The sequence below is a fragment of the Symphalangus syndactylus genome, chromosome 6 (assembly GCF_028878055.3).
Source record: "Symphalangus syndactylus isolate Jambi chromosome 6, NHGRI_mSymSyn1-v2.1_pri, whole genome shotgun sequence".
NCBI lineage: Eukaryota > Metazoa > Chordata > Mammalia > Primates > Hylobatidae > Symphalangus > Symphalangus syndactylus.
Genome location: NC_072428.2, coordinates 57442091 through 57459762, shown reverse-complemented (window position 1 = coordinate 57459762; position 17672 = coordinate 57442091). Strand labels below are relative to the sequence as shown.

At 45.8% G+C, this 17672-nt stretch overlaps 1 long non-coding RNA gene across 1 annotated transcript in view; it reads right to left on the bottom strand.

The window, feature by feature from the left end:
* Positions 1 to 17467, bottom strand: part of LOC134736898 (uncharacterized) — a 28504-nt gene extending 11037 nt beyond the window's left edge. Inside the window, exons 1-2 of the long non-coding RNA XR_010121361.1 lie at positions 17198 to 17467; positions 846 to 983 (exon numbers count right to left, since the gene is read on the bottom strand). This is a non-coding gene — a long non-coding RNA (uncharacterized lncRNA). The remainder of the gene's footprint in view (positions 1 to 845; positions 984 to 17197) is intronic.
* Between the last annotated feature and the right edge of the window lie 205 nt (positions 17468 to 17672).

Sequence of the window (17672 nt, the reverse complement as noted above, 5' to 3'; positions counted from 1 at the left end):
GTGAGAAGGAAGGTGATAGGATGGAGTGTTTCTCAGGGCGGAACACTGAGGAGGTTCCAAAGGTAATAGTAATGTTCACTTTAAAAAACTGGTTTTGGGTGCGTGCGTTTTGTTGTATCATTCTTTATACTTTGTACCTACTTTGTAAGTATTTTTACCTACTTAATTTTATTACAACAATTTGAAAAACCTATCCCATCTAATACCAACTGCTGTGAATTATATAATAGTTGAAAAAGACATAAGCAAATTTAGAGAATTAACTTTGAATGACTTGGCTTTTGGTGAATTAGCTTCTAACATATTAATCATTCAGCAAAGTGATGGTTTGAGGAATTCTTCATTTGGGCAGCTGGCTTTCTGTGATTTACTTGTCAGAAAAAATGACCTAGATTCTGGTGTTCAGTAAGATTAGAGCTATTAGAAGGAAGAAAGAGTGGACAGGCCTGGAGCAAGGATCATAACTCCGCCTGGAAGAGGAGGGGAGGTTTGTTGGAGATCTGTGTTGAGTCCGGAAGAATGAGTAAGCACAGACCAGGTCTGTATCTGTGTGTGTTCTGTCATGTATATGTATATATGTGATTATATACGCATGCTGTTGGGTGTGTATTGATTCAGAATTGTTTTATCCTTCTGTTGATTTGAACATTTTATCATACCTAGGGACCCTCTTTAATTCTGGTAATGCTCTAGCCTTAAAACCTCTTTTGTCTAATATTAAAATAACTACTATACCAGCATTCTTTTGCTTGATATTTGCCAGGTATAACTCTTTCTTTACTCTTACTGTCACCTTTTTTTGGTATTATTTTATCTTAGGTTTCTATTCAGCAAGCAGCAGATACCTGGTTTTAAAGTTTCACTTGAGGAAGATGGTATTTTCCAAAGATGGCTACACCAGCCTATGCCAGTCCCAGTGTGACGCTGATCCTCCTCCTTTGAGAACTGCAGTCTGTGTTCACTGCCCTTTGATCTGGGAGAGCCTGTGGAAGTGACACTCTATGACTAATGAGGCTAAGTCACCAAAGGCAATATATTCTTAGGACACACACTTTTGGAGCCCGGGGCCGGCATGCTGGAGACACCAAGGGGAAGGAACACAGAACTAGAGGAAGAAGCTTGAGGAACCCTGGCTACTAGAGTCTTAGTGGAGGCATGAGAAATGCAAATGAGAAAGCCTTTAGGACACTCCATTCCCAGCCACTGCCTGACTGCAAAATGAGGAGACTGAGGGTCAAAGAAAAGGGGAGGCTGAGAGTGGGAGAGGAGAGAGTGAGCAGCAGGGAGGAAAGAGTGAGGGGCAGAGAGAAGACGACACCAAAGGACATGAGAAGAATGAAGTCATTAGAATATAAACATTCCAGAATGTATTTATGAACATGTTATTCATGAATATGTTTGAGAAAAGGAAACATCACTGATATAGTCTTATTCAGGAGTAAGAATGTATTCTTCAAGAATGTATCTACATTAGAATAATATGTTCTGGAATATTAAGGATTCTTCCAGACATATTCTTTTCTGGTCCCTGCATTTCCCTCTCTGTCCCTAAGGCTTTCCTGCTCTCTGCCACTCCCCAGCAAACTTCCCTCTCTCTCTGTCCCTTGGTCTTCTCCCTTTTGACCCCAGTGTGTCCCCTTGTGCCTCCAGCCTCCCTCTCCCCACTGGATGGGGCCATTGTCTGCTGGTACTGACTCCCCGCTGCTAGCAGAGGGTCCCTTCTGTCTACTCCAGGTCCCTCCAGTTGCAGCAGCCAGGAACCAAGCACAAACTGAGCCCAGTGAGCATTCCTCAAAATACTATCCTGAAGATAAAGTAAAGACCAGTCAGCTAAAAGCAGCTAGAAATCTTAAAAAATTGTTCAAGCCATCCCATCCAATGAAAATCTCCATTTACTTCTTTTAAATAGTTAAAAAAAGGAAATTTGGAGACTTGCTCTTTGGGACTTAGCCATGCAGTGACTTTCTCATTCAGGGCAGTGTCTTTGAACACACTGGCCTGCTTCCCCAGACGGGGCGCTTCTCCAGGGCAAGATTCTGGTCTAGTTTATCCCTTTGTCCACAGTGCCAAGCACAAAGCAGCCATCGGCAAAGCTTTTTTAAAGAGAAGAACAGACACATTGAGTTTGCACATTTGAAGCCAGGGCCAGAACTTATTTCCTGCCACCCTGATGGTAACAAAGATGCATTTTGCACTGTGCTGGGCTGTCAGCAGCCTGTATAACCTGTTCATTGATTAAACAATTTGGGGGTTGTAGGGAATTTCCCAAGGATCTTGCCACTGAAAACCACTCAATGGAAGCCAGGGCACAGGAGCCTCAGAACAGCGAAGCTGAAGTATCTTTTTGCTATTGATCAGTAGGATCCTGGGCTGTAAAATAAGATGTGAGAGACTCTGTCAGCTTGGGTGGGACCTTGGCAGCTGTCCCACTCTGGTTCTCACTTGACCTCCTCCCTCCCTCTCCCCTGTGTACAATGGGGTTCATTTTCAGTTCTCCCACAGGCTGGCACTGTGTGAGGACTCAGTGATGAGAGTCAGGGTAGCCCCTAACCTCAAGGCTCCCAGACTTGGAAATAAGGCAGGTTTGAACCCCATTCATGTCCATATGGCGGATGGCTGCAACCATAGCAACCTGACCATACAAGCACTGCCTAGAGGGAGTGTCTGGAGCATAGAGAATGCCCAATAACATTTGTTGGGTGAATGTGTGGTTAGTGTGGGTTTCTCTTCCTGGGTCAGCCATCTCCTCCTTCACAGAGCAAGTTTTCCTCAGAACTGGGTTAGGAGGCATGGACACCTGCTTGTCAGATGATGGGAGCAGGGAGTGGAGGTGGGGGTGTCATTTGAAGAAAAGGAAGCAGTAGGTTCCTAGACAGAGAGGTCTGAAACAGTGTAGGGCTACTGTGGCATTATAGGTAGTTCAGGAGGAATGCAAGGAGATGTCTCGGGGGAGATGGGGAAAAGCGGAAACAAAAGATATCAGGCTGTAGAGGGAGGCTGAGGCTTTTTCTTGTGGCACTGGGGAACTCATGACAGGTTGTCAGCAGAGGAAAGACATGACCTGATTTTCATTTTAGAAAAATGGCTCTGGTCATCTGTGTGGGGCTTAGATGGAAAGAGGGGAGACTGTTAAGAGGCTGTTGTCACAGGCCAAGTGAAAGTTGATGTGGCCTGGCTTAAGGGAAACAGGAGACTCATTCAAGACAGCTTTACAAATTAGAACAGACAAGACGAGGTGACTGATGCGTCTCTCAAACATGTGTTATGTTCCTGCTGTGTTCAAGAAAACACAGGTATGTGAGAGAGATGAGAGGTTCAGAGATGGAGGAGACATGTCCTTGCCCTTACAGTGGGGACATGCATTCATTATCACGTTTACTGAGTGCCCGCTCTGTCATGCGCGCAGGTAAAACACAAGGTTCAAAGCAGCAAGTGCACAGGGAGCAGGACTGTGAAGTGCTGTGAAAATTTAGGCGCAGGAAGGACCTTGGAATATGAGGTGTGTGATGCTCACGGGAGGCTGCTCCAGGCAGGGGAACATTGTGAGCAGAGGCACAATGATGTCAAAGCCTAAGGAACTGTGGCTTGGGGGGTGTGGGGCAGAGGGTTAGAGGGGGACAGAGAGTGAGAACGTAGCAAGGACAGCCAGGGGTGGACCGTAGTGAGCCTCAAACCCCAGCCTAAACAGCAGTGGTGAAGAGGGCCAGTTGTAGGGGTCACAAAGCCTTCCAAGCAAGACAGAGTCATGGTCTGAGCTGTGTTTTACAAAGACAAATCTCACACCATGCTCAGGACAGCTGGAAGGGAACAAGCCCTTCCCTGAAGGGGACTACCAGTAGGTGGCCATTGGCATGGCTTCCATGAGAGAAGATGATGCTCTGAGGGAGGTTTCTGGCAGAAAAAGATGAAACTGAAGGAACAGATATGTGAAATATTGCAAAGGCAACCTCAAGAGTCTGCATATGTTTATTGTTTGTTCACTGGGCTCTGTGCCTGGTGCTAAGGGTGTGGGCAGATTCAGGCACCATTAACAAAGATCCTGTGCTTGGCAAGCTCACAGGCCAGTGGGGAGAAGGGAAAAAGGAAGTAACATTTGTTGCCTGAGGATTAGGTCTGGGTACTATGCCAGCAGCTTGACCTGCATTATCTCATTTAATCTTAAAGCCACAGTCTCTGGAGGGTAAAGTGATTAGTCCAAGGTCATACTGACTAATTACAGGGACCCTCCAAAGATGGCGTTTTGCCTCCTACACCAGGTGTCTCTGTGGGAGCCATCTAGGTCTTTCTTGCATTCACACTCCCTCACTGTATATGTAGACATCACCAACCTGCTTACATCCCATCGGTGACTCTCTCTTGCTATCTAAATTCCATGCCATGCCCCCGTGTGATCCCACCTCCCTCTTATCTGCCATGTTAACTGCCACTTTCCATGTTTTTAATCTGCTCCAGCCACATTAATCTCCTTTCTGTCCCTCAAATAGTCAAGCTTGTTCCTGCCTCAAGGTCTTTGCACCTGCTGTTCCTGAAGCCTGGGAAGCACTTTTCCTACATCATTGCATGGCAAGGTCCTTCTCAATCTTTTCATCTCTGCTCAAATGTCACCTCCTCATGGAGGCCATTTCTGACTACCTTAACCTACACAGATCCCTCAGTCACTTCTAGCTTATATTTCTCCTAGAACTTATAATAAACTGAAATCATCATATTTAGTTGTTTATATCTTTACTGTCTCTACATAAAGTTAAAAGATGAGCCAGGTGTGGTGGCATTCGCCTGTGGTCCCAGCTACTGGGGAAGCTGAGGTAGGAGGATCGCTTGAGCCCTGGAGGTCAAGGCTTCTGTGGGCCATGATCGTGCCACTGCACTACAGCCTGGGCAACAGAGGAAGACCCTGACTTTAGATAAATAAATAAAATTTAAATTATTAAAAGCTCAGATCTAAGGAAGGAAATGGTCATGTGTTCTCCTGACTTAATCTTTTTAATTTTTTTTTTTTAAATCATGGAGTTACAAACTGTTCAGGTTGGGTAGGAACCATTTCAGTCTTTAGAACGAGACGAACCTGGACTTAAATGCCAGCTCTGCTATTTGCTAGCTTCATGAGCACAAATAGGTCACTTAGCCTCTTGAGCCTCAGTTTTTACAGCTATAAAATGGAGATAATAATGTCTACCTTACATGAGGTATTTAATTAGATATGGGGTATAAATTGCCTGGTATGCACTTGGTGCTTATTAAATGTTAATTCCTCTTCTCTCCATCAAGGGACTATGTGGGTGTGAGCCTGTTTCATTTTCCAGGCTGTGACCTCCCAAGGGCAGCTCTGTCTTTCATCATTTCCCTGCCAAGGAGAGCCAGTGTGTCACAAGGACCTGAAGACAAATACGTTTGTTGAACAAATGGTGAAATCTACTCCAAGGCCCTTGTTTTAGTTCTGGCTGCTATTTTTTTTTTTTTTTTAGAAAAAATACCATAGACTGGTGGCTTATAAGCCATAGAAATTTATTTCTCACTAATTTTTAGGTTGGAAGTCCAAGATCAGGCTGCTAGCATGGTCAGGTTCTGGTGAGGGCCCCATTCTGGATTACAAACTGCCTTCTCCTCCTTGTATCCTCACATGGAGGAAAGAGGGCTAGAAAGCTCTCTGGCATCCCTTTCATAAGGGCACTAATCCCCTATTCATGGGGCGGCTCCACTCTCATGGCCTAATCACCTCCCAAAGTTCCCATCTTCTAACGCTATCACCTTTGAGGTTAGAAATTCAACATACGGGTGGGCAATATGGCAAGACCTCGTCTCTACACAAATTTTTAAGTAAAAATGTTTTATCTTAAAAATGGATTAAAAAAAGAATTTCAACATATTAATTTTGGGGGACACAGACATTTGTCTGTAACAGGCCTCATTCTGCAGATGAGGAAGCTATAGCCCAGAGTGGCAAAATGACTCTCATGTGAAGGTTTTTTCCATTGTTCACATGCAGCATTCTGAGTCCTGTCCTAGGTTTCACATACGTCCACACAGCTTCCAAGGCTCAGGGGGATTTTTAGGCTGTAAGGAAGCCTCTGCCAGAGCTAGTAAACAAAGCTGAAATATTTCACAAGCTTTATAACAAGTGTTTATACACAGGCTTACTAACTGGCCTACAGTGGTAAACTGTTTCTGAAATAAATTCTCACGGGCTGGAAGTGCAGGCAGGCACACCATTATAGCCACCAGCCTCCAGCCTGCTGCTGGATCATTCTGTTCAGTCCACAAGGCTTCCCGAAGCCACCACAGTGCCTGGCCTTGTGCCGGGCCCTGGACTCCTAAAGACCAGCGAACCTAGGCTGAGGGGAAAAGGAAAACAAACCAGAGGGATGTGAGCCCCCTTTAATTATCAGGCCTAGCGAGGCACTGAAATGTGGCACCATATGACAGCAGTTACATTTCACCACCCCCTTGAGCTGAATACTTAGCTCTCGAAGCCACTCGCTACGTGGGCTCTAGACTCATTGATGCCAAGTAGCCATAAAATGCCACACACTGGACACCATAACTCATACCCTATAGTTCAACAGTTATAGCCAATCACTAATCAATGTTATTTCTATAAACCAGTGAGAATCCCTGTCAAGCAACTTTGTTTTGCTGTTTTTTGTTTTGTTTTGTTTTTTGTTTTTTTGAGTAAGAGTCTTGCTCTGTCGCCCAGGCTGGAGATCTCAGCTCACTACAACCTCTGCCTCCCAGGCTCTAGTGATTCTCCTGCCTCAGCCTCCCGAGTAGCTTGATTACCAGTGCACACTACCATGCCAGGCTAATTTTGTATTTTCAGTAGAGACAGAGTTTTGCCATGTCAGTCAGACTGGTCTGAAACTTCTGACCTCAAGTGATCTGCCCGACTGGCCTCCCAAAATGCTGGGATCACAGGCATGAGCCGCACTAGCCCTTGTCAAGCAACTTTGTATCAGCCCGTTTCTTGTCCCCTTGTGCCTTTAAAGCCTGCTTATAACAAAGGTGGAACAGAGAACTCCCCAAGGCAACTTGGAAGTGTGTCCTGGGCAACCGTCCTGAGCCTTGGCCTGAATAAACTGTCTAAATAAATTTTGCCTCAGCCTCTTTCCTTAGGTCGACAAGGATGTGTTAGTCCATTTGTGTTCCTATAAAGAAATACCTGAGACTGGGTAATTTATAAAGAAAAGAGGTTTATTTGGCTTATGGTTCTGGGGCATGTACAGGAAGCATGGCAGCATCTGCTCCTGGTGAGACCTCAGGAAGCTTACCATCATGGCAGAAGGCAAAGGGGAGCCTGTGTGTCCCATGGCAAGAGAGGGACAAGATAGAGAGGAGGGCTGGGCACAGTGGCTCATACCTGTAATCCTAGCACTTTGGGAGGCCAAAGCAGGTGGATTGCTTGAGCCTAAGCATTCAAGACCAGCCTGGGAAACACAGTGAGACTCCGTCTCTACCCCCCAAAAAATAAATAAATAAATAAATAAATAAATTAGCCGAGTGTGGTGGCATGCGCCCATGGTTCCAGTTACTCAGGAGGTAAGCCTGGGAGGTCAAGGCTGCAGTGAGCCACGTTCACGCTACTGCACTCTAGCCTGGGTGACAGAGGGACACCCTATTTCAAAAAAATTAAAAAGAGAGAGAGGAGGAAGACACCAGACTCTTTTTAGTAGCCAGATCTCGTGTGAACTTATTACTGTGGGGATGGCACCAAGCCATTCATGAGGGATCCACCTCCATGAGCAAAACACCTCCCACTGGGCCCACCTTGAACATTGCAGGTCTTGTTTCAACATGAGATTTGGAAGGGACAAAACATCAAGCCATATCAAGGGAGTAGGAACAGACATGGACATGGGGCAATGACCACATGATATAAAGCGGGCTGATCCAAGACAGACACAAATGCAGAAAGCTGAAGGATCCTCTAACCCAGTCTGGTGGAAACCTGCAGGGAGCACTTTCTGGAGGAGGGGACACGTTAATTTCATATTTTCTATGTAAAGAGTATTTTCTTCTCCTGGTAACATGGCTTTCAATGGAAAACTTGTGGTTGAGGAGAAATGAACTAGCCCCAAAGTACTTTAGTCTTGCATCTTAGAAATTTGGGAAATTCAGATTTGCCCAGGGGCTCCTGATGGATGCATTTTTGTCTCAACACCATATATATCATCCTGAAAACAAAACAAAGAAAAACAAAATCCTTTTGCAAAATACTATGCTGTAAAAATTATAGGGCTTAACAACAACAACAACAAAGTTTGGAAGAGATCATTTAAAACGTATGGTCTTTGTAAGCACAGCTCTAACAAAAACAGCACCAATCCTAGTAAAACAGCCTCAGGGTTAAATCACCAGCATTTTCACCCAGCATCATAGTCACTTCATCCTGGCAGCTTTAAACCTTTGGTTTTTGTACTTTCTCCCAGATGTGGGACCTTTATGGCATACATTTGTAATGGAAATTGGATTCATCAAAGTGAAAAATATGATCTAAAGTTTAGATTTCTTAAAAAACTAAACTTTTTTTTTCTGAAATACAAGAGGAAGTCTCTCCACAGCTTCTTCATCTGCACTCTTCGCTTCCCCAAAGAGCCTAACATAGTGGAAAGGGTAGTGTGTTCTTTTTTTTTTTTTTTAATTAAAAAAATACTTCTTGTGGAGACAGAGTCTCACTGTTACCCAGGCTAGTCACAAATTCCTGGGCTCAAGTGATCCTCCCACTTCGGTCTCCCAAAGTGCTAAGATTACAGGCGTGAGCCACCATGCCCAGCTGATACTGGGTTCTTAAAGACACTAAATCAGCAGCTACTTCCACCAGTGAAAGGTGCTTTTGCAGGATTTTCAATGTTTTTATAAGGTCTTCATACTTCCTCCTTTATTAAGAGAAAGTTTGCTTCTGATTGCTTCAAAACATGAACTTGCTGGAAAATAATGCATGTGAACCAACATGACTTTCATATAATATGGACACTGTGGCTCTCTTTACCAATTGGGTGGGAGCTATTCCCACAAAGGAAACACACATTTTGGGAGATCAGACTTAGGAATCTTCCTTGGGGATTGGCTGCTTCTTCAGGAAGTTTTCAGAGAACCTCTGGCCTCTTCTTTTATCCTGCCAATGATCAGAGCCCACTTTCCCTTCACAGTGCATCACCCTTTACAGCACACATACCTGCACACTCATTCCTTCAACTGTTACCACAGTTTTGTGGATTAAGACATGTAGGAGGCAGATGCCATTCCCAGCACTCCATCTCATGGGACAAGGGGAAGGGATTAACAACTGCTGAGGGCCCCCAGGCCACAAGCCTTGTGCCAGACATATGCCATATGTCCCCTAATTTCCTTCTCACAACAGCCTGGTGAGGCCAAGAAGTGCTTATTTCTGAGACAGTTTGATGTTATCCTCTCTTTTCAGGAGAGGAATGCGGATCTCAGAGAGAAGCAATAGGGCAGGATGGAAACCTGGCCCTGAATGAAGATAACACCTGTGGTCTTTCCCCACCACACCTCAAGGAGCCAAACTAGCAACTCGTAGCATAATGGATGAGGTTATCCCACTGCAGAAAAGCCCTTGAAAACCTGAATGTCTCCCTGGCCAAGAGCAGCAAGCCGACATCTCAGCAGGACCATATGAGTAACGATTCCTATTTGGTGAGCATTTATATAAGCCAGGCACTCTGCCAAATGCTCTGCAATATTCTCTCTCCAAACTTCTCCCAGACTCCGTGAAACAGGATTTTGAAATCCAACTTGCAGGTGAGGAATCTGAGCCCAAGAGAAGTTCAGCAGCTTGCCGAAGGACATGAGACTTGTTAAGCAAAGGGCCAGGGTCTGAAGCCACATCAGACTGACTCCATGCGAATCTAAGGGGGAGTTGAGGGCTGAGACAATTTTATGTTTGGCTCAGGTGTCCGCATTGGCACCAGAGACCAAAAGCAAGACCACCTCCACAGGACAACCTCAGAGACTAAATCCCCACTGGGAAGGGAGAAGGCTGAGAATTTGGGCTGGGCTGTAATCCCAGCACTTTGGGAGGCTAAGGCAGTGGATCACCTGAGGTCAGGAGTTCAAGACCAGCCTGGCCAACATGCCTGTAATCCCAGCTACTTGGGAGGCTGAGGCACAAGAATCACTTGAGCCTGGGAGGTGGAGGTTGCAGCGAGCCAAGATGGCGCCACTGTACTCCAGCCTGGGTGATAGAGTGAGATTCGCTCTAAAAAAGAAAAAAAAAAGAAGAAGAAGAAGGCTGAGGATTGGGTGGATTAGGAAGGGAGTGGTGAGGTTTTTCGTTGGAAAGTGGACAGTATTGTTCACTGTTCTGCCAGCCCGTGTCTTGTCCTGACCCCTACGTGAGGAGGGGAGAAGGGGAGCTTCTTTTTTACTGATGCCAACTGAGGGGGCTCCCAGTGAACCATCCAGAGAATGTAGCCTGTGTGCCATGACATTTAGCGGGTATAGGGACTGGTCACGAGATGGGGACTTTGGGAATGGCCTAGAGACTGGCTGGGCAAGGATGCCTGGGGATTTCCATGGCCCAGATGGACCCCCATGGCAAGGAGCAGAATTAAAATGGTCACAACACAGTTCAAGAGGACTCCTAGAAGGGAAGATGACCCCTCAGAAGGGACAGATGAGAGCTGGGCTGAGGGAAGAGGCAGAGCACCCAGCCAGAGAAGCCAAAGCCAAGTCAAGGGACCATAGGTGGGAGAACTCCAGTGACAGGGAAGGGCTGTGGGGGCCCAGGGACCTTCATGCAAGATAAATGCCAATAACCACATAGCTATCTTGAAGAGGGTCCCAGTGCCAAACTCTGCCTGCAGCAGTCAAGTTAGGCCTTATCTGCTTCTTGTCTCTCACGTCCACCTGCACTTGATGGAAGTGGTAGTGAGGGGATAACAACAGCTAGAGAATGGGGGTGGAGGTGCCCAGTCCACCAAGAGAACCCCTTAGAGACGACAGAGCTCATTGCCACATGCCTTTGGACACTCAGTTACTTGCTTCTCATGCAGAAGGACAATCATTCAAAATGGTTAATTTTCTTATAGTGAATACCCAACATCTAGAATGAATTGTCAGCTGGGTGTGATGGCTCACACCTGTAATCCCAGCACTTTCAGAGGCCAAGGCGGGAGGATCACTTGAGCCCAGGAGTTGCAGACCAGCCTCAGCAATGTAGTGAGACCCTGTCTGCACAAAAATAAAATACATTTAGGGGGCAGTTCCAAGATGGCCAAATAGGAACAGCTCCAGTCTACAACTCCCAGAATGAGCAGCGCAGAAGATGGGTGATTTCTGCATTTCCAACTGACGTACTGGGACACATACACCCTCCCAAGACTAAACCAGGAAGAAGTTGAATCTCTGAATAGACCAATAACAGGCTCTGAAATTGAGGCAATAATTAATAGCTTACCAACCAAAAAAAGTCCAGGACCAGACAGATTCACAGCCGATTTCTACCAGAGGTACAAGGAGGAGCTAGTACCATTCCTTCTGAAACTATTCCAATCAATAGAAAAAGAGGGAATCCTCTCTAACTCGTTTTATGAGGCCAGCATCATCCTGATACCAAAGCCTGGCAGAGACACAACAAAAAAAGAGAATTTTAGACCAATATCCCTGATGAACATGGATGCAAAAATCCTCAATAAAATACTGGCAAACCGAATCCAGCAGCACATCAGAAATCTTATCCACCATGATCAAGTGGGATTCATCCCTGGGATGCAAGGCTGGTTCAACATATGCAAATCAATAAACGTAATCCAGCATATAAATGGAACCAAAGACAAAACCACATGATTATCTCAACAGATGCAGAAAAGGCCTTTGACAAAATTCAACAGTGCTTCATGCTAAAAACTCTCAATAAATTAGCTATTGATGGGACGTATCTCAAAATAGTCAGAGCTATTTATGACAAACCCACAGCCAACATCATACTGAATGGGCAAAAACTGGAAGCATTCCCTTTGAAAACTGGCACAAGACAGGGATGCCCTCTCTCACCACTCCTATTCAACATAGTGTTGGAAGTTCTGGCCAGGGCAATCAGGCACGAGAAAGAAATAAAGGGTATTCAATTAGGAAATGAGGAAGTCAAATCGTCCCTGTTTGCAGATGACATGATTGTATATTTAGAAAACCCCATCGTCTCAGCCCAAAATCTCCTTCAGCTGATTAGCAACTTCAGCAAAGTCTCAGGATACAAAGTCAATGTGCAAAAATCACAAGCATTCTTATACACCAATCACAGACAAACAGAGAGCCAAATCATGAGTGAACTCCCATTCACAATGGCTTCAAAGAGAATAAAATACCTAGGAATCCAACTTACAAGGGATGTGAAGGGCCTCTTCCAGGAGAACTACAAACCACTTCTCAACAAAATAAAAGAAGACACAAACAAATGGAAGAACATTCCATGCTCATGGGTTGGAAGAATCAATATTGTGAAAATGGCCATACTGCCCAAGGTAATTTATAGATTCAATGCTATTCCCATCAAGCTACCAATGACTTTCTTCACAGAATTGGAAAAAACTACTTTAAAGTTCATATGGAACCAAAAAAGAGCCCGCATTGCCAAGTCAATCCTAAGCAAAAAGAACAAAGCTGGAGGCATCACTCTACCTGACTTCAAACTATACTACAAGGCTACAGTAACCAAAACAGCATGGTACTGGTACCAAAACACAGATATAGACCAATGGAACAGAACAGAGCCCTCAGAAATAATACCACACCTCTACAACCATCTGATCTTTGACAAACCTGACAAAAACAAGAAATGGGGAAAGGATTTCCTATTTAATAAATGGTGCTGGGAAAACTGGCTAGCCATATGTAGAAAGCTGAAACTGGATCCCTTCCTTACTCCTTATACAAAAATTAATTCAACATGGATCAAAGACTTAAGTGTTAGACCTAAAACCATAAAAACCCTAGAAGAAAACCTAGGCAATACCATTCAGGACATAGGCATGGGCAAGGACTTCATGTCTAAAACACCAAAAGCAATGGCAACAAAAGCCAAAATTGACAAATGGGATCTAATTAAACTAAAGAACTTCTGCACAGCAAAAGAAACTCTCATCAGAGTGAACAGGCAACCTACAGAATGGGAGAAAATTTTTGCAACCTACTCATCTGACAAAGGACTAATATCCAGAATCTATAAAGAACTCAAACAAATTTACAAGAAAAAAACAAACAACCCCATCAAAAAGTGGGTGAAGGCTATGAACAGACACTTCTCAAAAGAAGACATTTATGCAGCCAACAGACACATGAAAAAATGCTCACCATCACTGGCCATCAGAGAAATGCAAATCAAAACCACAATGAGATACCATCTCACACCAGTTAGAATGGCCATCATTAAAAAGTCAGGAAACAACAGGTGCTGGAGAGGATGTGGAGAAATAGAAACACTTTTACACTGTTGGTGGGACTGTAAACTAGTTCAACCATGGTGGAAGACAGTGTGGCAATTCCTCAGGGATCTAGAACTAGAAATACCGTTTGACCCAGCCATCCCATTACTGGGTATATACCCAAAGGACTATAAATGATGCTGCTATAAAGACACATGCACACGTATGTTTATTGTGGCACTATTCACAATAGCAAAGACTTGGAACCAACCCAAATGTCTATCAATGGTAGACTGGATTAAGAAAATGTGGCACATATACACCATGGAATACTATGCAGCCATAAAAAAGGATGAGTTCATGTCCTTTGTAGGGACATGGATGAAGCTGGAAACTATCATTCTCAGCAAACTATCGCAAGGACAAAAAACCAAACACCGCATGTTCTCACTCATAGGTGGGAATGGAACAATGAGAACACTTGGACACAGGGTGGGGAACATCACACACCGGGTCCTGTTGTGGGGTGGGGGGAGGGGGGAGGGATAACATTAGAAGATATACCTAATGTAAATGATGAGTTAATGGGTGCAGCACACCAACATGGCACATGTGTACATATGTAACAAACCTGCATGTTGTGCACATGTACCCTAGGACTTAAAGTATAATAATAAAAAATAAAATAAAATACATTTAACATAGATTGAATTTTTTTTACACTTGTAAGATTTCAATCTAATATTCCTTTAAATATTGCCCTTCCTTTGCCCTCGAGTAAGGGGCAGGATGTGGCTGGTGCTTTACATTAACATCTGGCTTCACCTTCACCTTAGCTGCTCACTTTTATCCCTCACCTGCTGTGGGCATGCGTGTTCCCTGAAGGAAAAGCTTTGCTCTGGGCAGGAATCTCCATATGCCATAGTTGGGAGGAGAAGGTCATGACTAGAACCCAGCACTGAGCATCAACTTTGTATCAGGAACTTGCTCCTGCTTCTGGGGAAATGGTTGGGGAGGGCTGGTATATAAAGAAATGAGGGAGAATGCCTGGCCTCGAGGCAGAGCTCACAGGTCACAGTATCTCTGCAAGGTCCCCAGGGCTTCTTATTAGCTTTGCACTTCTTATGGTTCCCAAGAAGTCCCTGGGTGTCACCCTGCCCAGGGACAACTGTGCTCAGGGGGACGGTGCCAAGCTAACCAAGCCCAAGGGAGATGCATCACTTACTTCGGGGTGAAGGTGGGAGGCACTTGCTCTTACAGAAAGGTAGATACTATGTTTTCCATTTTCATATTGTATTTATTTATTAACAAATATTTATTAGCGACAAATACTATGGGCCAGTCGCTGTGCTCCATTCTGTGTATAACTTGCAGATTTAACAAGAGGCTTTTGGAAACACAGGAAACGTCCCCTCAGTAACTGGCAATACCAGATACATCCCAATTTCAAGAAGCAACACAAGGAGGACATGCGCGTGTTGGAGGTGAGGAGCTGTGGCAGCTCGCTGGGGTGGTGACGGGAACTTCTCTGGTGCCATCCTGGCTCTCACCAGGCCTCTCTCCAGAGCTGGGCCCTCTACCTGTTCCCCTACCTTGGCCAGAATCCAGCTCCAAAGCTGCCTGGAACCCTGAGAATCAGATGCTCAGGCCCTGCCAAGGCCCTACGAGGCCATCTGGGCAAGCCCTGGATGCCAGAGCAGGGTGGGGCCCGTGTCTCTAGACAGTTCCGCCAAACAGCTCCATTTCTGGAAATTGCCCATGAGTCCTTTCCCACGACACGTCAGGCTAGGATACTGAGTGCTCACGGGATTTGATGGGACCGAGAGACTCAAGATGGATGACAGTGGAATACAGTGAATTCCTTTTTAAGATTTATTACATACGTCATACATGTTCTTAGTAGAAAAAGATAAGGCAAAAAAAAAATAGCTATAACTCCACCACCCAGAGATAAACACTTTTATCATTTTGATCTGTAGTGTGAAAAACAGACCTCCCTTCCCCTACCTGCCTACAGCCCTCCCAACACACACACACACACCACGCACACATACACCACAGTCGCACACATACACCACAGTCACACACATATCACACCATACGCACACACCAAACTTACACACTCACAACACACACACACACCACTCTCACACGCCACACCACACCACCCACACTACACACATATACACCACACTTATACACACATCACCCAATACATATAGCACACTCACACACCACCACACACATACACCACACTCACACATGCCACACCATACACATAACCACATCCCTCACACACACCACACCACACACACATACACCACACTCACACACACCACATTATGCACAGGACCACAACTCCCCACACCACACCATACACACACGCACACCTCTCACACACTACACACATACCACACACATACACCACACACACCATACCATACACATAACCACACCCCTCACACACACCACCACTCCACACACACACCACACTCACACACACACCAAACAATACACATACACCACAGTCACACACACACTATCATACACACATACACCACAGTCACACACACACTATCATACACACATACACCACACTCACACACACACAATGATACACACATACACCACACTCACACACACACAATGATACACACATACACCACACTCACACACACACTATCATACACACATACACCACACTCACACACACACCATGATACACACATACACCACACTCACACACACACCATGATACACACATACACCACACTCACACACACACAATGATACACACATACACCACACTCACACACACACAATGATACACACATACACCACACTCACACACACACAATGATACACACATACACCACACTCACACACACACCATGATACACACATACACCACACTCACACACACACCATGATACACACATACACCACACTCACACACACACCATGATACACACATACACCACACTCACACACACACCATGATACACACATACACCACACTCACACACACACCATGATACACACATACACCACATTCATACACATATCACACCCCTCACACACACACCACACCATACACAGGACCACAACCCCCCACACCACACCACACCATACGCATGACCACACCTCACAGCCCTCCCACCACAGCACACAAACACACACCTCACAAACCACAAACACACACCACACCACACATCACCCACATACAAACACCTCACACCCCACACAGCCCAGACTTGAGGTACCGTGTGACAGCCCTGATGAGCCCACCTGCTGAGGAGCAGGGCATTGCTCAGAGAAATGTGCTGGGGGAAATGGGTCCAGGGAGCAAGACCCCCACCCTGTGTAGGAACTGGTTTTCAGTGGGACTGGAGTAGAGGCCAGAGGACAGGCTCGAGAAAAGGAGGCTCCCTCTCTTTTTTGAGACGGAGTTTTGCTCTTGTTGCCCAAACTGGAGTGCAATGGCACGATCTCGGCTTACAGCAACCTCCATCTCCCAGGTTCAAGCGATTCACCTGCCTCAGCCTCCACAGTAGCTGGAGTTACAGACATGCGCCACCACGCCCGACTAATTTTGTATTTTTAGTAGAGACAGGGTTTCTCCATGTTGGTCAGGCTGGTCTCGAACTCCCAACCTCAGGTGATCCTCCTGCCTCAGCCTCCCAAAGTGCTGGGATTACAGGTGTGAGCCACGGCGCCCGGCTAAGGCTCCCTCTCTTGGGGGAAGAGAGCTGTGATTCTGAGGGTGAGGAAGGGAGGGTGGAAACCGGGGCACGCCCTGAGGGAACTACCCCCTTCTGTACCTGGGAAGTGTCAGGAGAGTATGAGCTTTCATCTTCCTCTTGGACACTGTAGCTCCTCTTATGATCGTACCAATACCCTGTGAAGAAATGTTCATCCCCTGCCCAGCTGGCTGTGTCATCTCAGAGGGAACCAAAGGGACGGAGCAGTGAGGGAAAGGAGCCCTGCTCCCTCCTGCCTCCTCCAGGGCTTCTGCGGAGAAGGCCTGCAGCCCAGGTCCCTATGAGAGAGCTAGAGCCAGCAGGCAGCGGCCTTGGACAGCAGGGAGTGCTTCTGGGGGGACGGCGTGGGAGAAGCAGGAAGACTGAACCTCCTCTGACCCCAGCCTGCTGAAAGAAGTTTCACTTTTGAAAGGAGAAAGAGGTAAAGAAACATGAGTACTGGGCCACCTGTAGCCCACTTGGTGCCTCCGTGCAAATTAGAAAAAGGCACCCTTCTTCAAGACACTTCCAGCAGATGCACATTGTCCTAACATTT